Genomic DNA, 23,247 nt, shown 5'->3' with positions numbered 1-23,247 from the left:
ATTTCAGGAGGCAAGCTGTGTATTTCAGTACCACCACCACTGAAGCACACATGGGTGGTCCAAGCCAGGTCTCCAGTCACCAGCCTGGTTCATTAAGAGCACGGTTCTGACCCCTGTGGTCTTGTCCCATGAAGACCCCAAAGCAGGAGAAATGCCTCCAACCAATCTAAACCCATGACAGAGGAGGCTCAACATCACAGAAGAGAGCAGCTTCTGCAGGAACTACTCAACAGAGTAACAACATTATGGAAAAATAAATACAAATGCTGTAGCAAGAAATTCTTCACTCTGAGGGCAGTGAGCCCCTGGCACGGGGTGCCCAGGGAGGCGATGGCTGCCCCCTCCCTGGAGGTGTTCAAGGCCGGGTTGGAAAGAGCCTTGAGCAGCCTGGCCTGGTGAGAGGTGTCCCCGTCTGTGGCAGGGGGTTGGGACTTGATGGTCCTTGAGGTCCCTTCCAGCCCTGACCATTCTACGGTTCCACGAGCCAAGAGTATATGCTCTTCTACTTGTTTTATGCTCTTTGTACTACACCGCGAACTCAGCCTGTCAGCCTCACCACCAGAAAAACAAAGTCTTTCGTCTTGCTTTGAATGCTGACATGAGACATTAGCCTACACCGCCCTTTCCCCAGCCCCTCGACCCATGCTGCTGCTTCTCATCTACCCCAAAGGCACCACACACACCCCAAGACGATGACGCCGTCCGGGTTAACAAGGGGAGAAATTAATCTTGTAATTGCAGCAGCAAGGCAGAGAAAAGGAAGTGCAAAGGGATGCCTTACGTGCTCAAGCTCTCTGCTTTTAGCCAACGCAGACGGTCATGCTGTAACTCAAGAGCCAGGGCACAATGACACTGTAGAAGCCGAGAGCTAACACAGGCCTTCCACAGAGTTAACCCATCGCATGCAGCTAACACAACAACTTCATTTCTGGATCATTGTTTCACTAATGCCCTCAGCTTTCAGGCAATGAGACTTCCTATGGCGCAATTTGCCCAAATCTTGCAACAGACTTTTTTTTCCTCCCTAAAGCGAATTTTAAGGGAGGAAGAAATTTATCTTCATCTTCCCACATAAGTTTTGTTATTTAATATGACAGATAGTGGGATAGCACAGCGCTTGGAAAAGAGGAGGATAAAAGGCAAACATAGGCATGTGTATGTACGATGTCATCTTAAAGCTCTCCCTGCCCTGCTTTCCGTACGGAATCACAGGAACTTCCCATTCATCACTATCAGAGCTCTTGCTGGATTTGGATGATTGCCCAATTGCTACCGTTGCCAGAAATCCAAAACATCAGAGGGGTGATTCATCCGATGCCTTGACAGCACTGGTGCTGGGCTAAGGAGGAGGAGGGAACTCAAAGCCCCAAACATCTCGATGGGGGTCTTCTCATGTCCCTCCCACCTGCCACCACAGCAGGAGCCACTAACGTTGGGTGCGGATGAGGCTTTGAGCTGCGCCTCTCCCGGTGCATCACCCAACGACAGCACCGACAAACAAAGCTTCATTTCCTCTGTCCACACCTCAGGAGCTAATTGTCCTAATGGAGCAACACTGTGTTTCCATACCGGCAACGCTCTGCCACGCAGATGCCGGTTAAGTCTTGTTTATACGGTGCTCACTCATCCAAAGAGTTAGCAACGAGAGAACAAGAGGGGCTTTGTACCTCCGTGCTCTGCTATGTTAAAAATTGATTTAGCATAATGGTTTCAAAGAGATTAAAATCCAATTTTGTAAATCAAAGTAGGAACTGTACTGAGTCACTTCAGCAGCAGCAAAGAACCCGCTGTATTCTGAAAACGACAGTTGCAGCCCTGATCCTCTATTAACGCGCAGAAAGTAATTAGCCAATCAAAACCACAGCTTAATAAGCTGTATTTTACTGTATGCATCTGCTCTTTATCCTCACGTCAGTAACAAGATGGGATTTTCATCTGGAGAAGAAAAGACAGCATCTGGGTTAGCTGTGGCTTCACAGGTAGCACCCTCTGGCTGACCTGCTCCAGGAAGGGAGCTCCAGTATGGCTGAACCAAGACAAGACCCTTCCTCCTCCAAGTATTTTGGGATTCAGCTTTGCAGTATTCCAGGTCTAGAAACTGATTTAGCACTAAACTTCATTTTTAAAAGAACCAAAACAACAAACTGCCATCCAACCATGAAACGGATAAAATGAGAGACTATGCTAAAGCAAACGGGCTCTGCAGATGGCCTAAGAGCTCCAACACACAATCTACCTCCTCCAAGGAAAGCACGTTCCCTTTAATCACAGAATCACAGGGGTTGGAAGGGATCTTGAGAGATCATCGGGTCCAACCCCCTGCCAAAGCAGCTCCCCAGCTCATACTGCATAGATAGGCGTCCAGACGGGTCTGGAATATCTCCAGAGATTTCTATCCTGGATACACGGGCAGAGCTGTAAAGAAACAAAATAAAGAAAATCCACACCTTCAGCATCATTTCTAGTAAGTATCTTTGATGGCTACAGCACCTTTTGAAGAGAAACACCAACGTGCTTAACAGAGCCTGGTGGGTACCACGGAGATGTGGTGTGATGCAGGCAACCCAGGACCCATCAGATCTTTTAAACAAATTTCACAGCATTTCTTAGAAGTAGCACAGAAATCGTTATCACTAATTCACATATGAAAAAGCTTCTGGGATCTGGGAACACCTGAAGCTTTATGCAGGCACATACAGTAAGAATTTCAAGCTCATGTATTTACATTGAAGAGGTGGAGTCTGGGGCAGGGGGGCGGGGTTGATTTTGTTTTCTTAGCAAGGGAGGGTATCAGCCTTTTCCCTGGCTCGCTTTTTAACACCAAAGTTAGCCTTGTTTATGCTACTTGTTTATCCCCTGAATCAAGAAGAATCTCTGTGCTGCTACATGGAAATGTTTCGTATCTATGCACATTCCCCAGGTGCACAAAATCTGTCCTACCAAATCCCCGTGGAAAGACAAGGACTTCTCCCAGGGATGCGTGTGGGAGGTATGGAGCCAGGGTGGGGGAGGCAAGGAGGAAGCCCTCCCATCACAGGCATTACCCTGATGAGGACTTTAGAGCAATGAGGAGCAAGTGGCCATGAACTTCCCATTGAGAAGAGCAAGATCAAAGAAATTCACGCAGTAATGGGTGCACGTTGGCACTGAGGTGGCAGCATCAGATCCATGCCGTGCCCCTGGGATGCAACAACTGGCCAAGCCCAGACCTGAGATAACAAGATGCCTGAAAGAAAGTGAGCAAAGTTCTTCTTTTGAGCTGCAGAGGTCCTGCCTGCCAGTAGACATGTGCCACCAGAGCTTGTCTGCAGGAGGATGGGACCTGTCCTGGTGTGGCTTGGTTAGGGATGAAGAGGAAAAAGGAACGAAGAAATTGTTCTGTCTTCTCCCACCGGGATGTGAACCAAAGAAAAACATCCCTTACCTGGTAACACCCTCCAAATCCATCCCTGCTGCAATTCTGACAGGCATTTTACCCGATCCAGAATTTCTTTGCATGACAAGCAACTGCCTTTGCCACACTCGGATGATGGGCGAGTCAGGTGGATTTCTGCTGGGGTGGAGGTAGCTCACTATGCTTGGTCCTAGTGAGACAGTAGGCATGGCTCCAGGTGACAGGGATAATAAACTGCCTCGGCTCCAGCAAGGGTTTTCAGTTCAATTCCAGAGTTTAACAGCTGGAAGAGAACTTGCACTGCTACAGCCAGCAAAAAAAGATTCTCTTCCTCCTTATTTTTTAGTGTTTTTTTTTTCTCCCAGTAAATCGTTGAGAAACACTTTGGAAACGCTGCCTCAACCTGCCTCCGTCTCTCACTCTCTCTTCTATCATCAAGAACCTCCAACATTCAGCAGCAGCTCTCACCTCGCCCGTTTTCAGCCCTGTTGCTTTTATCTCAAAGTCGAAAGAAAAAAGATGGGCTATTATTTCAAGAAGAAAATGATCTTCCACTGAGAAGTCGGTGGCTTTCCCAGCTGTCGTGCTCGCGGGAGGGATCCCCTCTGGGAGCCACTGGTTGCCAGATCTGGGCCCAGCACTGCTCGCCAGTGAGGACTGGGGAAACCGGTACTGCGCTGAGAGCCTGCCTGCAGCAAGGAAGCCATGCAAACTAGAAAAATGAATATTTAAATACAACATTTATTAAGGAAAGATTAGCTCTGTCAATCAATATTCACTCTTGTTTTCCTGTGCGCATGCTCAGAGAGGCTGAAGGGGCTGGGCTCTCCCAGGGCAGGTTCAGCTCTGCAGTCACAAGTGCAGCTTCCTCTAAGAGTCTGTTTTTTATTTTTTTAATGAAGTGCATTTCCTTGTGCCAAGGAGAACAAAATGCTATTTAAACTTTCCTCTATTGTCTATTTGCCTGCAATTTCCACCTCATTTACAGCCTTTTTGTGTCTGCCCTTTTGTTTAGTTTTACCTTTGACATTCCCTTAATTTCTCTTCAGAGATAGGACACCTTTACATTAAACTCCCAACACACTGACCGGGAGCTTTGAGCTCAGGGCTGCTCCTGCTCCCCCCCGGGTGTGAGCCCTGAGGTCAGACAGGACCTGAGCTCTGGAAAATGGTTTCACAGATACAAAGAATAATTTGAAATCGTTTTGAAAAGGGTTTCTCAGCTCTGAAGTTTGCAGGAAGAGCTGGAAGCACCGGCATGAGCGTGGGACCCACCAATGCCACTGGATTCTTTGCAGCTCCAGCACCGTTACACAGTGTCAAGCGGGATACAGGGCAACATCTCCCTTCCCCTTGTGCCCATGGGGTCCCCAATACAACGGGAATAAACCACAGAGCTGCTTCAATGGAAGGCAGATGACTACAAACCATGACTGCTCAAGCTCCAAAGCTGGGCAAAGACGTCCCCTTGCCTCCACAACTCACTTCTCTTCCTAGTTCTTTCTTGAAGCAACCTTAGTACCACACCACTGTGTGTGCCCAGGGCAGCTTAGTGTCCAGCTCCCCCTGATATTTGGGAAGTAGGAGCTCAACAACCATCCAAGGGTCACGATGTTCCTCAGAGCTGTCACTCAGCCCATCGCTAATGCTGAGTGGACCCATGAGAGCTCAGGCACACTCCCAGTAGCAAACTCTTGGCCGTGCCCACGTCATCCCCTGACCACCGGCCTCCTTGGTCCCACCATGGCCTCCAGCCCCAGCACTCCAGCAGCCTGACCACCCAGGTCCCCCAGTGGGTCCCCACTCAGTCAGCAGCTTTGCTTCTTCTTTGTCCCTTCCCTGGGGCTCCTCTGGGTTTGCAGAGGTGCAGCACCCGCCTGCAGCTCCCCACACTCCTCCCCGGGGCTGTCCAGGCACCAGACTCAGCAGAGCCAAAGTGTTTTGCTGCATCTTGGTCCTTTTCATTCTGAGTTTCCTTTCAAAGTTCAGTAGCTGCTGATAACAATGGATGGGTTATATATGCCATTGCAGAAATAACAAGAGTCTCCTCCACCTCGCTGTCTTTCAGAGACCATAGATGCTGGGGTGACACTTCACTTGCACGCTGGGAACAGGGCACCCTCTAAATAGTTATTTTGAAAAGCACTGAGCCCATCACCCCAGTCCTCAGTGGATCAGACTCTCTGCTCTCACTAAGGCTTCCATCTTGCTCGCAGAACAAAGCAAAATGGGTTTTCCCCCAAATGTTTGCTTGCTCGCCCTCTCCAAGCACTCGTTTTCTCTTGCTTCCCCCCACTCTCACCATCTAAAACCGTGGCCGCTGTTCAGCTCCTCTCCCCAGGCAGGACAACCTGCCCGTTCCCCTTCACCTTTAACATGGAAAAAGCAGACGGGCTGAGGGGGGAAAGGAAACAAACCCAAAACAACATCAACTCCAACCCAAACCCAGTGGGGAACTGGCATCTCCACCACACACACTGTCACGACACAGCACAAGCCAACAGAAAGCTTCCTGGCTGTGCAAACACGCGTATCCCACCAGTCCTGCTGGCTCCAGGGGCTGCAGGACACTCGCGTGCTCAACGCGTAGAAGCCAGAATAAAGCCCAGGACGCTGTAGGGAGCGCAGCTCTCCTTCCCCAGCACCACACGCTTCCTCCTGGAAACGTCCCCGCCGGGACTGCAGAGCACCGGGTCGGAAATTCTGGGAGCGCCGAGATTTGATTTTCATCTACTTTGTTAAATTCCTGCTAATTGCTTTTAACGTACTTCCTCCGCTGGAGTCTTTATAGCTTAATTCCTCATGGGCATTCATTCTGGAGTTTTACTAAGTACAGAAGGAAAATGAAATCTAACTACACGCCAGTGATGTAATCGCTCCCGCCCTCTGGAACCAAGGCACGCAGGGTTGGGTTTCCCATTTGGTCTCTCTCAAATTTTGTCCATGGATGAAAATGGAGCAAAAGGAGCTGCAGTCCTATCGATCCCAGGAAGTGGCGAGGCCAGACGTGATGTAACACAGCCTGGTGTTCTGTAACTCGTACACGAGAAAGCGCTGTTAAAGACGCCGCGCTACTTGTGCTTGAGTTTTACTAAGACGCATCGCTAAACCCAGTTTCGACTAAGACAAGTTGTTGCCATAAACTAAGAAACTTGAGCTCACTGTGGGTCCGCAGCCAGCAGGAGTTAAGGTGTTAACACTGTGACTCTCCGACACTAAGGCTGTAAGATCCGTAACTCCCAAACAACATTATGCACAGAGCACACTTTTCATCATTACACAATTAATAGATTTGGGAGTGAAAGTTGGAGGGGTGGTGTTACATGTCAAAATTAATTATAATGCCAATAAGCTGAAATTCAACAGGGAAGATCAGGTTGACTAAATTATTGTGTTACCAGCACTGGAAAATCAACTGCAAGAGGCTGTATCCATTTGCTGCAAACCCAAGGGTGGGCTGGAAAGTAACAAGAAGGGAAGAAAACCAAACACGAACCCAGAGCAACACATCACAGAGGGTCTGAAGCGCATAAGGACAGCTCTGACTTAGCCTGACTCTACCCAGGGTGTGATTCTGCACTGCAGCTGTTAGGGACTTCAACCGCATCTTTTCACCATGGGCTTACTAGAATTTGAGATCGGTGGCCACAAAGGATGTCAATCCAAGTAACTCAGGCTATGCATGTCCTTTGCAACATAAAGCCACAGAGGCAACTTCAGCTCCACCTCCATGAGATCTCCTTGGTATCTTTCCACATTAGGAACTTCCAGCACCCGTAGAAGACGCAACAAAAGGGATCCCATGAATTCTACCTGCCAGCTGGCAACTCTGTAATACCACAATTAATAAAACATCACTAAAACAAAACAAAACAAAAAACCAAACCCCACCCAACAACCCAAATCCCCTACAAACAGAGACCCCCTCAAAATCCCTGAAGCATTAGGGCTACAGAGATGATTAAGGGCCTGGAGCATCTCCCATATGAGGAAAGGCTGAGTGAGCTGGGACTGTTCAGCCTGGAGAAGAGAAGACTGAGGGGAATCTGATCAATGGTTATCAATATCCAAAGTGTGGGACACAGGGGGACATGGGCAGCCTCTTCTCAGTGTCTGTGGGGACAGGACAAGGGGCGATGGCCTCAAGTTGGAACACAGGGAGTTCCAGACCAATCTGGGGAAGAACTTCTTCCCGGTGAGGGAGCCCTGGGACAGGCTGCCCAGGGGGTGTGGAGTCTCCTTCTCTGGAGATATTCCAGCCCCGTCTGGACACCAACCTGTGCGACCTGTCCTAGGGACCCTGCTTTGGCAGGGGGTTGGACCCAATGGGCTCTGGAGGTCCCTTCCAACCCCTAAAAATTCTGTGAATCTGTGAATTCAATCATTCGGTACATCTCCATTAGAGCTGGGGTACTAAGAACAAGTAAGACAGCAAACAAGCAGGTACCACATGGACATTTAATTCCCACAAAGTCAATTAAATGCTAACAATAAAATATGGGATGAGTTAATGCCAGACAAAAGGATTAAGGAATGAGGGAGGGCTTATTTATAAACAGACAAATGAAAACCTGGTTAAGAGGAAGTCGAGGAATTAATAAGAGATAAAAAGAATGATTTCTATATGGCTAAGAAGGGGAATTCCTTTATTAAAGTTGTCTTCAAAAGTAAATTAAGAAAAGATGCCTGCGCTATCAGAGAGCGATGGCAAGTTTATAAAAATAGCAACCACCAAAGGAGAGAAAAAAGAGTATCTGGAAAATGCAGACATGTGCCAAAGCACTCAATCTGTGCAATTAACCACAGGAATCAAGTGTTGTTATTTGCGAGGAATTATTTTTTAAAAGGAAATTTAGCAAATTCCTTCAAAACAGAAGCCTAATACCTAATTCTGGAAATGACTTAAACGGATGGATGCAATTAGCTTCCATGCCTCGCAGAACGGGAAGAAACCTGCACGGAAGAAGTAGCTGCTGCAGACAGCAGCTCAGTGAGCTGCAAGAAGTACAGCTTCACAGGGAACACCTCTCCCGAGGCACAGCGGATTTGGTAGCACAGGGAAGGAGAAAGGGAAGACCATTCTATGATTCCAAACCCGCGGGGGTTACAGCAGCATTTTCGAGAGCCAGTCCTGAAATTAGAAGCCATAGTCCTGCAAGAATCCAAGCAGCCTCAACTATCCCTCCTTTAGAATGGATTAAGATTTAGTACCTACAAGACTGGAGGCAGCTGAAAACAGTCTTTCCACCCCCAAAGCCTGACCCAGAGGTGGCTGATGGCTGCGGGACCCTGGCCGTATGCTCCATGAGACACGGATTAGACCTCAAGCAGATTCCCATAAATTTGAACCTCAGTGTATTTATGCATCTAAAAGCTGCTGAAAGACTCCCAAAACAAAGGAGTTGGAGCAAACTGCCAAGGTGTCACATGGATCCATGTCAGATGTAATCTGAACAGCTTTGTTAACAATCTGGGCGAGGAAAGAATACGGTGTATTAAATTTCACCTACCACATAATGAAACACATTGCAGGACTTGTTGGGTAATATAAATACATACAAAGGGAGCATTGTTTAGATTGACTGAGACATCTCAAATCGAGACAGTGCCTACCATCTATCCAGACCACCTTGGCAACATCATTCAAAGATGACATTGCCCCGTGCTCTTCAGGAGGCCATCCCAAACCTGCCTGATGTGCAAGATGGAAAAGATCATCTAAAGATTTTTTCAGCTCAGAAAAAAAAAAAACCAATACTGAAGAGATGAAGGAGATGTTGGGAATACATCCACCCAAGCAGGGACCTGGAAAGGCTGGGACTGGGCAGCTTGAGAGGGGATGGAAGAAGGATGCGGCAGCTAAAAAGACAGTTTTGAGACAGAAATCACAGAAACACGTATCACATAGCAGGATGGTACAGTCTTCTCTCTCTACAGATGTAATTAATCCATAAATGGAATAATGTATTCACTTCTGGACACCTCATTACCAGGAAGACATTGACAAATTGAACAGAGTACAAAGAAAACAACAAAAATGTTTAAGGGTTTGAAGGGAAAAATTTCTAAGGAATGATCAAAAGATTTGAATACGTCCAGCTCTAAGCAAGAGCATAGCTTAGTAGGACAAGATATCTATCTATGTGTGCTTGAAAGGTGTAAACATCAAGCAGAAAAACCAGCATGGGGGGCTGTTAGGAGGAAAAACAGAGTGAAATGACTGAAAGAGAAAACTTAAGATGAATATCTTCTTGCTCTATTAGGATGCACAGCTAATCTCATGGGATGCAGTAAATGTGCCAGCGCACGAGAACCAGGCCAGGCTGGACAGATTCCTAACAGCCCTGCAAAGAAGGACTTGTGGGGGCTGGTGGACGAGAAGCTCAACATGAGCCAACCATGCGCGCTCACAGCCCAGAAGGCCAACCGTGTCCTGCGCTGCATCAAAAGGAGTGTGGCCAGCAGGTCAAGGGAGGTGATTCTGCTCCTCTACTCCACTCTACAGAGACCCCACCTCGAGTACTGTGTCCAGTTCTGGAGTCCCCAACGTTAGAAGGACATGGAGCTGTTGGAACAGCTCCAGAGGAGGCCATGAAGGTGATCAGAGGGCTGGAGCACCTCTCCTGTAAAGCCAGGCTGAGAGAGTTGGGCTTGTTCAGCCTGGAGAAGAAAAGACTCCAGGGTGATTTCATAGCAGCCTTCTAGTACCTGAAGGGGCCTTCTAGGAAGCTGGGGAAGGACTGTTTAGAAGGACATGGAGTGAGAGGATGAGGGGGAACAGTTGTAAATTGGAAGGGGATAGATTTAGATTGGGTATTAGGAAGAAATTCTTCACTCTGAGGGTGGTGAGCCCCCGGCACAGGGTGCCCAGGGAGGCGGTGGCTGCTCCCTCCCTGGAGACGTGTTCAAGGTCGAGTTGGATGGGGCCTTAAGCAGCCTGGTCTGGTGAGAGGTGTCCCTGCCCATGGCAGGGGATTGGGATTGGAGGATCTCTGAGGTCCCTTCCAGCCCTGACCATTCACGGTTCTATGAACTGTACTGCTCGGATAAGAGCACACCGACAGGAGCGGGTTTGGGAACTTCTGTTTGTGATCTCCAACATCTGCTGCTCTTCTATATACTGAGACAAAGTCCACTCGTGGACTGTCACCCAAGTGCCTTACAAGCATCTGGATTAATTTTAAAGGGGAGAAAAGGAAAGGAAAAGGTAAAAACCCGAAAGGTGTATATGCATGGCTCCCCCACACCAGATCAAAACTAAGAACTCAACCCTGTCCCCAGTTGTTCTCCCAGACGGTCTCGCAGGGCAACGAACACCACAAAGGCAGCCAAAAGGGGGGGAAAAAAAGGCATGTGGTAGAGCAGGTGGATGAAGAGGTAATGAGAGCTGACGCATTCCAGCCATTTATCACCGCGTTTAACTGATACTGCTTTAAATAACCTCAACAGCTCCTATACCTCCTGGCCAGCGCCACAAACCTTCCTCAAGCAAATACCATCTTCAAGTCAATCAGACTTTGCCCAAGGAGATCCTGCCAGGTCAGGTTAAGCCTCTGCATCGGGAAATATCCAATACCAACACAGAGCTCCTCCTCACCGTACCGCACAGTATGCCGACAAGCTGCAGCCAATGTTATATTGAAAGAAGATAATTAAAAAATTACATTAAGCCAGATGCAAGCCTACAGCGCCTTTTAATGACTGCTGCCATGGGAGGCACATCGACACATGGTAGCTGTGCCCATCTCCCAGGGTGCTATCTGAAGGACTAAACCGTGGGATCTTCTCTCAAGATGAATCTTTCAGGGTGGCAAGTGGGGACAAAACCCTGAAACACAACAAAACACTTGATAGGAGGCCCCACACCAAAAAAGGCCACTGTAATCCTCCCCTCACTGGCCCAGAGGCAATCCCTGTCTAGGTAATACCTGCTCATCAGCAACCCGCACTGCCAGGCTCTCCTTGGAGGGTGCTTGAAGAGCAGTGATAACATGAGATGTCTTTCTCCTCCCTAAAGGATGGAGCTTCCTCACCCAACCTGCAAATCTGCATCCCGCACCAAGCTGAGCTGCAGACAGATGTGGAGCCCAGGGGGTCCCAGCGCCCCATCCTGCACCCCAAAACACCCCTTTATTTCCATTTTTTTTGTATTCTAAGGAACTTCAACAAAAGGTTAAATAAACTGTAAAAGAAGAAACACCTTAGAGGGGTCACCTAACTACTCTCTGCTGGCACAAAGCAGTGTTTATAGCTTACTGATGTGCTTCAGACTGGCTCAAGCGTACGTTCAGCGGCCTCTCTCCCTCCCTCCATCCCTCCCAACAGCCGACATGAGAACCTGAGGAAGCCACTGCAGTGGCTGGCAGCCTGTGCTGCCCAGGCTCTGCCGCATTACCATGACAAAGGGAGGCCTGAACATCCTTCAGCAAACACCAGGGCTCCGACTGACAATCTGGCGACGAGCGTCTCCAGCGCCTCCAGCGCCTGACATCCTATTTACTGGGGCAGAGGAACAGCATCAAATACATCTCGGGTCCTTTTGCAGTTTTCCATGGAATCACCCTTTTATCTCCAGGATTCCTCCCAGCACCGCAACAGTCCTGTGTGTCCACCCACAGCAGCTCCAATGCATCCCCGGCAGCTCAGAGTGAGGACACAGACCTTTTCATCAAACCTCCCCTCCCAAAAACACTACCAGGAGGGATGGCAAGCTTCTACACCATGAAAATGTCAGTGTTTTGGTGCTTGCAGAGGCCAGACTTACAGCGAGCAGGAGCCAAGCAGCTTGTTTCACACCTTCAAATGTAAGGGGAACAGTGTTCTCCTCTGGAAAACACGGCCCAGAAGTTGCAGTAAAGCAGACAGAGATACGTCAATCCCACCGGATGCAGAGCTGTGAATGCTTCCCGGAGGAGAGCGGTTAGTTAGTATCCAGCACAGAGCAGCCAACTGAAAAGCTGGTAGGGCGCTGCTCCCCACCGCATGTCTGCCTGGAGGACTGCCCCACCACACAGCCTGCAAGCAACCCCGCTGCAAACCCCGTCGCCATGGGAGAGCGAGCAGTACAACAAAGAGGAAAGCCTCTCTGAAAGAGGACGGGATTTTGGTAGCTCTATTAGGATTCTTTGTGCTAATTCTCAGCTAAAACCCACCGAAACGCTACTAAAGCATCCCTCAACATGGAGCCAGTGAGAAACAAGTGCTGTGGTCAGCAGGAAAACACGGGGAGCCTTCGGAGGGCACAGTCCTTCATTAACCCTTCCACTAATGCGAGCCTAATGCTGTCACCTTTGCTGGGCAGGCAACACCACATGAGATGATCATGTTTAAGAGGTTGCTCTCCTGAGCGAAGGGGCTCTGCGGGTTGGATGAGACTTGGTACCTTGCTGCATCCCCAGGAGTGTGGCCAGCAGATCAAGAGAGGGGATTCTGCCCCTCTGCTCTACTCTGGGGAGACCTCACCTGCAGTGCTGGGTCCAGCTTTGGAGTGTGTCCAGAGGAGGTCACAAAAAAGATCCAAGGGCTGGAGCACCTCTCCTGTGAAGCCAGGCTGGAAGAGTTGGGCTGGTTCAGCCTGGAGAAGAGAAGGCTCCTGGGGGGGGACCTTATAGTGGCCTTCCAGTCCCTGAAAGGTGCTTGTAGGAAAGCTGGGGAAGAACTGTTCCCGTGGACATGGAGCGATAGGACAAGAGGTGATGGGATTAAACTAGAAAAGGGGAGATTTAGGTTGGGTATTAAGGAAAAGTTCGTGGATCACCAGAACAGATTGCCCAGAGTGGTGGTGGTGGCCCCATCCCTGGAGACACTCAAGGTCAGGCTTGATGGGGGTCTGAGCAACCTGATCAGATGTCCCTGCTCACTGCAGGAGGTTGGACTAGATGGCCTTTGAAGGTCCCTTCCAACCAAACATATTCTATGATTCTATGAACTGCATCCCTTCCTGCAGCCAGCACGACGTGGGTAAGTGATGCAGTCACCACTGCAGCTCCCTGGCTTCTCCTCCAGCTCTACAGTCCAAGCAGCTTCTTTCAGCTCCTCTCACCTGGCAGAGCCTTCAGCGCAATGCTCCAGACCTCAGGATTCACAATGAGGTGACTTCTTCACCAGGCAGGATGTGAGCAGTCTCCAGGAAAGCGAACAGAAACTACTCTTGCTCTCTCCTTCCCGCGGTATTCTGCCCGCCATGCTTCCTGCTACCGTGTGCGCGTCAAATCTGGCTCCCTACAAAGGCTCCGATTTCCTCCCATGCTGCAGCCAGAATGAAGTTCAAGGTGAACCCAAAGCATCACTCCCCAGTCTGCCCACACACAGCTCACAAACGGAGCCTCCTGCACACTCCGTTGCTACGGCTGCTAACGATGCCACAGCAAAGTGTTTCCCCTGCTGCTGCTAAGCCACCTCCTCATTCCAGAAGCATCTCCTCAGCAATGCCCAGCAATGTTCCAGTGGCCTCTACAGACAGCATCCCTTCCCAGCACAGCGTCCAGCCACCAAGGTTACACCAGGGTTATGTTACAGCATCTCACCCTCACGCGTCCTATACGTGGCTCCTCTCTAGCATTATCACAGGACACTGCCAAGACCCTCAGCCCACGTACGGAAGGATTTGGCAGGAGGCTTCTGTGACCACACCTGAGAGCTTTGCTGCACCTTCAGCAAAGCAGACAGGCATCCCTCGATGATGCTCTTGCCTGCTCAGCCCAGTCCCATTGAGGAAGGGTACCTGCTTTTCACAGCCAGACCGCGGATGACGAGAGGGATGTTTAGATTGGGTATCAGGGCAAATTTCTTCACTGAAAGAGTGGTCAGGCATCGGAATGGGCTGCCCAGAAAGGTGGTGGAGTCACCATCCCTGGAGGGGTTCAAAAAATGAGCAGGTGTGGCACTCTAGGACATGGGTCAGTTAGCATGGTGGTGTTGGGCAGACGGTTGGACTCGATTATCTCAGTGGTCTTTTCCAACCCTGAAGATTCCACATTTCTGTGACACCACACGCTCCACCAGCAAGCCCTTGTCTCCCAAGGCTGGCTTCTCGACCCACAAACAGGCTCGTGCCTCCGTGCAAACACAGCCTACACCCTGCCAACAGCGACGACAAGCCTACCCCAGCTGCTAACAAGGCTCTTCCCGCTTCCTCTCCCCACCCCCCCCCCACACCCAATATTCTGCACAGCAGAACCAAGCTTCTCTGCACAGCCTGTAGGTGCTGGAAAACAAGAATTTGAACTGATTTGGGTTACACCGAGAGAACATCCTACCACGTCCTTTGGAAAAGCACAGCCAGGCCCCAAGCCAGAGTGGGGTTTACACCTGGCACAGACTGCAAGCTGTCACGGGAAGGGGCTTTTTTCTGTGCCATCACATTTGTTTTTTCAAAATATCTGCCCATTTTTGAGGTCTTCATATATTTTTTTTACTCCCCTAAATTTCTCATGGAGCTCCACCAGCTCAGCTCACAACAGAGCTTCTCACCCGTCGGGAAAAGATAGCAGGCACGGATTAATGTTTGAGGAAAGCTGCTTTCATGCCAATGCGCTTGGCAATAAGAGAATACAAGAAGAGCCATCCCAAAAATGCAGTATTTATGAGAGGAGTGGTTTCTAAAATTGTTTTCACTATGGATACCAAGAAGCACCACCTGATTCCTGACTATCCTCTCACACACATGGTTCCGTACAAATATTTTGGAAGGCGACTGGAGCATTCATTTTACAGAACCCCTATCTCAAAGCAAAGCTGTTCCAGCTGGACATCCAGCACCACTGGCTCCCAAAAGTCACCACAGAGAGTTTGCAGATGGAAAACGTGCCTTTATACCTACAGGAAGAAAAGAAAACGTCGCCTGCAGAAACAGAGAGATCCTCTCGGTGCGACTGTGATTCTAAGATTTAATTATCTCAGCGCAGAACTCCAGGTATCAATGCTTCAGAGATAAAGAACAAACAAGACAATTATTTCCAGAAGTCCTCCTTCTTCCCCTCTAACAATCACAAGGGTTACAAACATGCCAAGGTCAGAGAATGTGTAATAAAGAAATTTATTTCCAATTGGAATGCAGAGAAACCTTGCACTATAATGGTGGAAGAGCAGTGGTGTGAAACTCAGCAGAGCAGAGATTAATGCGCGGCTAAAGATCATAGAGGCTACCACAGAACCGTGTCTGAAACGACAAGGAATAAAATTAACAAGCATCTTTCCAACCAACTCCAACTCTTTACCCTGACAACATCTGACCGAGCAGCACGGCGCACGCCCAGTCCAGAGACCTGGTATCCATCAGCCACACGCCGGATGGATCAGCGCTGGCTCCAAGCTGCACAGTGCTGCTCTGGGTTTGAGCTGTGCTGGGCTTTGCCCTCTCTGAGGCCAAGGAATGGGGGATTAGTGAGAGGAATAGGGATTTTTTTAGGAAAAAAAAAAAAAAGAAGTATCACAGATTCACAGAATCGCAGGGGTTGGAAGGGACCTCAAGAGCTCATCGGGTCCACCTCCCCTGCCAAAGCAGCTCCCCAGCTCATATTGCACAGGTCGGTGTCCAGACAGGGCTGGAATATCTCCAGAGATGGAGACTCCACACCCCCTGGGCAGCCTGTCCCAAGGCTCCCTCACCCTCACTGTGTAAAAGTTCTTCTTCATGTTGGTGTGGAACTTCCTATGCTCCAACTTGCAGCCATTGCCACAGAAGAAGCCCTATATGGTGTAAGCCTCAGGAGCTTCCAAAAGCAACACGGAAGAGGACTGAAACGCCTTGTTCAGTTCTTCCTCAACTGCTTGCTTGTCCTGGGACACCCCACAAAGCATTTGTTTGGGGGCCCCTTCCCTGCCAGCACACACCAGAGCCCCGCGCCCCGCGAAGTGGCTGGGAGTGGGATGCAGTGACTCAGATCCCCACCAGCCGACACAGGCAACGCCGGTGAGTTGCTGTTTAAAGGAAAAATAAAACCAACCAAAAAGCAGCCAAACTGCACACAACTACACTGTACTTGCACCCAGAGTAGAAGTCCTCATGCCCTGCCTCCCATGCTGCAAGCCCCCAGCATCTGATCTGTCTGCAGATGGGAGTGTCTGCAGACACAAAGGCAGGAGAAGTGTAATCTGGTTCAAAAAAAAGGGGGAATTACCTCACATGCTCCAGTGGCTGGAAACCCACCGCGCAGTGGCTCACTCTTACAGCCCAGCATAATGCAGAAGGTATTTTTAAGCTAACATAATGACAGTTCCAAGTTGGGTTTTTTTTTTAAAATCCCACAAAACTCTGATGAGTTTTCCTTCAAACTTCTTGGCTACTCAACAGGCAACAACAATAGTTGACTCAACCTGTCCAGATGGTTTCCCTCTCATCGAGAGCCCGAACGAGAAAGTTCTTGCCATCAAAGTTATTTAATTGGTGTTTTTTTCTTTTAAACAGCAGCACACACAATAAAAGCATTTCCACTTGATTTATCATGTGCAATTTTAATTTTACACAACGGATGTGTATTTATGGCCACGGTTGTGCAGCCTGGTACCTACCACAGACCATCATTCTAGAAACTTTTGAGGGGTGAGGATGCTAAAGGACACTATGCAGGAATTTAACCCTTCAACTCCCCTTTCAGGTGAGTACAACTCCTTTGTTTTGTGGATGGGCACTTACCAAACAGCGCAGAAAAGCACAACCAGGAGTCAGGCACAGATGTGCGAGCTCCCAGTCCCTCCAGTCAGTAGATATGCCCTGAAATGATCACATTGGGTAGGACATTACACACACAACCCCAGCAGTTTTGTCAGCAGTGGTCTGCCGGGTTTTTACGTAGGGAGCAGTAAGGGTGGGATGGTGTTGCTTTGGCTGTGCACACTCCAGCTCGCTGAGAGATGCAGAGTCTTTCTGCCATGTTCTCAACTTTTTTTTATTTTTAAATCTGGGAAGTCTGAATTTCTTGTAAAAAAATTCCACCCATTGACTACTCCAGGCTTGGCAGTGAAGGCAGAAGGAATAAATACAGGATGGAACATTTAGGTTTTTTGGGGAAAAAAAATACCTTTTTTGCTGCCAAATCACAATTTTACTAGAATAATACTGCAAATTTTAAAAATTTAAATACCAGTTGTAACTCAACTTTGCCTGCCTTTCCCACCAGCATGAAGCCAGCTCCTAATTCTGGCTCCCCACGGGCAGAGTCTGCAGCCTGAGCCCAGCGATTCCCCCTCTGAGTGTCCCAGGGCATCTCAGCTCCCTGCAGCTCCCCACCTGACCCCACCAACTGACTCGCTATGCAACAAGCAAATCCAAGCAAAGAAACACAAGGTTTTTAGCAATGAGGAAGGGAGAAAATACCCCAGCATCTCCAAGAACATGGGAGAGATGTGCAAAGCTCAACCGACGCTCCATGAGCCTCTGTTTCTGCTATTTTTTGTGTGTGTACTACAGCACAGGGGCAAACAAAGTAGGGGTGGGTAGTAAAATTCAAGTAGGAGGCAAGAAGCTCTTTTTTTAGTTGAAATCACCCCTCTCTGGCAGAAGGACTGAGTTATCACCTCTCCCAGGCTCAGCTGCGGGGCTGCTGGCCACAGTCACCTTCCCATCAGCCAACATCTCAGGGCACGGAGGACAAAACAAACTGGAGATGGGTGGATGAGGTAAGGAGGATGAGGAGAAGGACAGACAAGGATGAGGAAAGGTGAGAAAAAGCCATCAGCAAAGGATACGCTATACTGAGCCAGCGACCGCTCTGGCCACAGATCAACCCGCTCACCCCGCGCCGCCGGGGCACAAAACGGGGTGTAAATCTCGGCAGCGCAACTGCAAAGCAACTCGGGTTGTGTGAGCATCACCAGCACTGCAGACCTCCAGGCAGAGGCTCCAGCACGTTCTTTGTATGGGGCAATCACAGGGACGCCACCAGCGTTACCAACAAAGCGAGAAGTAACGATGCGGGATGCACCAAAGCCTGGCTGGAGAGCTGAGAGATGAAGAGTGGTACTTTACGTCGCTGCCGCAGCCAGGCAGCTCCTGCTTCCTCGTTTCCCGGGGAGAGATACTTACTCCTAACTGAGTCTCTCTTATTACGGCGACAATTCTCCACTTCTCCCCAGGGATCAGCCACACTGAGCTCGCTCTCTCTCTGTCTCTCTCTCTCTCTTGTTGTTGCAGCCGCTGTTAAACTGTGCTTGCCAATCGATCCATGCCTGAAAAAACTTCAGAAAGCATGTGATCCTGGCTGAGCCCTGCCTGGAGGGAAGACCTAGCACATCCTGCCATAGTAAAGCTCCTTGGACACCCTCTTCTTATGCCATGGGACAGCTCATGCAACCTGTAGGGCAGAGAACTGGGTAGAAACGGGCGAAAGGCCCAAGTTCTCCTAATTTTTTACCTGGTCTGCTCTTCGCGCAAAGATGGGTCCTTGCGGGTGTGATGCCTCAGCCACCCTTGTTAGCCATGCCAGGCACTCTAAGCAAACCAAGTGTCTCCACCAATTTCCTCCTCCTTATTTTCATCTTCACAACCAGGTGCGTATAGATGAAGGGTCGGGATGCTGGCGTTCAGACCTCAGGCCTGAAAAAGAACATCTTTAAGGTTCCATTGGCAGGCATCACCATGCCCCTTCTCAGGCCATTTTGCCAGCGCTGCCAAGAGGGAAGAGCTCTCGCAGATGCCCAAGCGCATCACGCAAGCCATCTCCTGCGGCAGCCTCCGGCTTCACTTGGCTCCAGGGGGGTAGGGGGAGACCACAGCTTCCCACTGCAGTCTGGGGAGCAATGAGGGAATAACGACGAACAAGTTCTGCCTTGCCCCTGGATGAAAGAGCAAATCATGGGTGGAAATTAACGGCACCGGTTTGCACCTCACAGTGGTCTCACACAGAGACATCCTACTGCTGTACAGGGACTGCAGACAAGCATGTCCTTCACATATTAACACGGAAAGGCAGTCCCTGGTGTAACAGCAACACAGGTCCTGGCACTTCCAAAGGGTCCTTCTCAACGCCAGTGCCAGGCACACTGTGGTCTCTCCTGCCACTGCACAAAAGAGCAGCATTTCCTCCCACTTACACAGCCCTGGATGTAGATGGCAACAAATACCCATCCGCCTGCAACCTCCTCTCTTCAGCAAAACCCTGCCAGGTCCAGAGCTGACCTGATGTCTCCAGAAGTGACTGAATACAGCCATTTATTTTTGTTTTCCTGAGGGATTCCAAGCCTGCCTGCCTGCAGCCCCCTGCAGCATGCACACAAAGGAGGGAGGAGGACTGTGGCTTCTCCAAAGAGAACAGAGTTCCTGAGGTCTGAAACAGCACAAAGGTCACATCATTGCTGTAGCGGCTGGTGACCAGGGGAGAAGAGCTACAGGGTAAAGAAGGAAAAGAAATTTTGGGAAATAAACCCATTTGCTGATTCATTTTTATTCTGTGTGAAAATGTAAATCGGGTGCAAAAATAAAACAAACAGAAGAGGCCTAATTATTTATACAGGCATTTTAATCAAACAATGAATAGCACGCAGCAACCTTCTACATCAATTAATAAAGCTGGCTTCTGCAAAACAAAAGAGTTACACCATGTGCCCTAATTATAAAATCCAGCCTGGAGATGCTTTCCTCCCCCCCCCGCCCTTCCCTCCCCCCATACACCTGGCTGAACATATTCCCACCACATTCCTGAGCTGAGGACACTCGTTAGCCCCACTCTCTATTTACAAATTCATTACTGTACTGCATATTTACTAATGTCTCTGACAGTAGGAGTGGTCATAATGCAGCACTCGGAGGCAAAACAGCAGCTAATTGAACGCAGGGGCTGGGGGGGGGGCAGAGCGGGGAGACTGCCTCCCTTTCTCTGTGCAGGAGGCAGCTGCTTCCACTTAAGCTCAGCACATTTCACGAGATGAGGATAAAATAGAAGCTATTAGATGTTTGCATTAGATTCCAGGGAGCCACCTCTACGCTTTGCATTAACAAAGCACACTTCGCAATGCGTTTCTTCACGTCTTACCTTGGGCTTCACTTGATCAAACATCATTCACCACAGTAACGTACGTGACCAACACCAGCTAACGATGAGCTGTCACCTTTCTGACATACAGATGCGCAGCCCCCTCTAAAAGCAGATACATCCAGAGAAGCCCTGCCACGGCGCAGGGGTTGTGGTCTGCTCTGAAGGGTGGGTGCACCAGGACAGAGGAGCCCACAGCATTGACAAGCAAGTGGCCCATGCTAAACCGCCCAAGCGCTACACGCATTCCCCGCCCCTAATACAAGAGGGTTTGGGGTGCAGCGGATGCTGCTTGTTTATTTTGAAGCGACAACAACCAAAGGCAACACGGAATTTGTTAAAGCCCCTCTTGAGGCATTAACCGCGAGTTAATGAACGTTTTATGAATCAATCGCTTTGCCAGCGCCCGAAGCCCAGAACTTTCTTTGAGGCTCAGCAACATCTGGTTTGATGTGGGGCACCGGGAAGGTGGGGCCGTGAAGCCAGCACAGACTTCTGCATCACCGTTTAAAAGCAGAGATGAAGCTCTCACCCATTCTCACCTAAATGACCACTAAACACTCACAGGAACTCAGGAAATACCTCAATTCCTGGTTGCAAAGCACCTCTCCCTGCTCCCTGCAGCTCATGGGTGGGGAGGGGCACATGCTTGGGTTTCCCACAAGGGATGAGATCTCATCCGAGGAGGTAAAAACCCCCGCACAACGCGGCAAGGGGGCCATCCCAGCAGAGGAGGCCATCCCAGCTAGGGCTTGGTTTCCCATCCTAGCTGATGACACGTGTTAGCACCTCCATACTGATGTAGCCTACCACAGTTAATGCTGGCAGGGAAGAAGCAAGAGTTGAGGTTACACTTGGGACAGAGGTAACAACGTCCAGGGAGCCAGGTCCCTCTCTGGATGCTCATCTGGGGATTGGCACTGCCTGGGCTTGGCAGCTCCTGTTTGTCTAGGGCAAGCCAAAAGCTTTGGTTGCCTCCGTGTGGCTGGCTGCACCAAGGTCTCCCAAGTACAGAGCTCCTTGAGGACTATTTCTAAAGAAGGACGGCGCACATTTTGTTTGGCGTGGCCAAACAACTCCAAAGGATGAGGATGTCAGGCAAACAGCAGAATGTTTCTGTAGAGTAAAACGGAAGACAAGGCAGAGATCCCCTCTCGGCTCCTTCAGTAGCACAAGGCAAAAGACTGATAAATTCATTTTTTAAATTTCATGCTAGAAAAATCACACTAATTTAATACATTTGGTTTAAATAGAAATCTAGATAAAGTTTTAAATGCTTTAGTAGTTTGGGGAAGATCCTTTGAAACCCGAAGGGTACATTTAGTGCAGGCCACGTTCCATACCTCAAGCTGGCAAACGGCAACAAACCCGATGGCTGTACCTGGCTGGTGCCTTAGGGCAACCGCCCATCTGTATGTTGTGTACTTCTAGGTCCTTCATCCAGAAGTCAGGCACTGTGCTGCCAGGAGCGTGTGTGGCAATTTCCACAAGGCACAGACCCCCAGACACAGAAACACAGTCACAATCGAAATCTGGAAGGAAATTTGATTTTTTTTTTCCTTGAAACTCACACCAAATGTAATCAGATACTATTGAAGTTCAATTATTCCTTGTTATATTTTAAAAATTCTGTTAATGTGTATTTCATTCTCCTAGAGAATATCATTCAATTAGAAAGCTCTCCAAATTTCAGAACTGATGTTTATGTGTAGTCAGAGAAAATGTTCAGAAACGCACGTGTCAGCTCGCGTTGCGTAACACATCACGTTTCAGGGGAAAGCCAGGCGCTCACACAGTGTGCCTGCGATTACAAATCACCAACACGACTCATGCTTTGGGTACGGCTGCACGTAGGTGCCTTACGCTCTCTATCCGAGTTGCCAAAGTTTAAACAATAGAGTTTGTGACAGCACTTGCGCCACCGACAACAACAAAAGCCAAACACCGACAGAATGCTTGATAGAGGCTACGGAACAGAAAGCATCCGCTTCTCCCTGTTGGCATTGTAATTCCAAGAAATAATGGAAAAACAAGTGTGGCTCGTGAGCTGCTTACTCCTAACTCCTGAGCTGGGCATGCAGCAGGGTCTGTGCGAGCTGCAAGGGGTGACTCCCACATCCTCTTCACACCGCTGGCCCGAGCACATGCTCAGGTGCCACTACGTAAGAGCGAGACATGTTACAGGTGAGTGTCAGGTCTGCTTTGCAACTAAAGGAGTTCACTGATTTGCAGCCGCCAATATCTGAACCTCAGTATGATCAGCAAAAGTACATCTTTCTTCTTCCCCACCATCCCTTCCTCCTTGCCATCCCTTCTTCCTCTCCATCCCTCAAAATCTTCTTCAGAAACCCAGGACAGACCAGTCCACCACCATGGTCACCGTTTGCTAGGGAATCGTTAACACATCATCACTGTTGGACTGTACAACCTGATGCCAACCTCCTGTAGGTTCCCGAGCTCTCTGGCAGTAACATTTATTAGTGCCCTTTAACAACTCCTGCAATGATTCACTTAAAAAACAAAATAAACCATTTTTAATGCAACTCCCTGCCTCTTCAGGAAGACGCAGCTTGCTGGCAAATAAAACCTACCACCTGAACAAGAAGACCTTAGCTGTGACATTGTGAGCAGTGAAATAACACTTGGAGAATAGATGTATTCCAGAACCAAATATCCCCGGGGAGCTCGGATGTTAAAAGTAACAGCACTTGCAGTTTTGGATACACGTCTGTAACGTCCTTACAGGCTACGCCATGAATTACACAAAGAAAAAAGGGAAAAAAAAAACCAACCCCACCCCACCCAGCCCTAAGCGTTAACCAGAAATGTGATTCAGGAGGAGAGATGCTATAAACAGGGCTGCTTTCTCAGCTAGCAGCATGA

This window comes from Gallinula chloropus (genome assembly GCF_964237585.1).
Source record: "Gallinula chloropus genome assembly, chromosome: 11".
NCBI lineage: Eukaryota > Metazoa > Chordata > Aves > Gruiformes > Rallidae > Gallinula > Gallinula chloropus.
Note: the sequence above shows the minus strand (reverse complement) of the source record.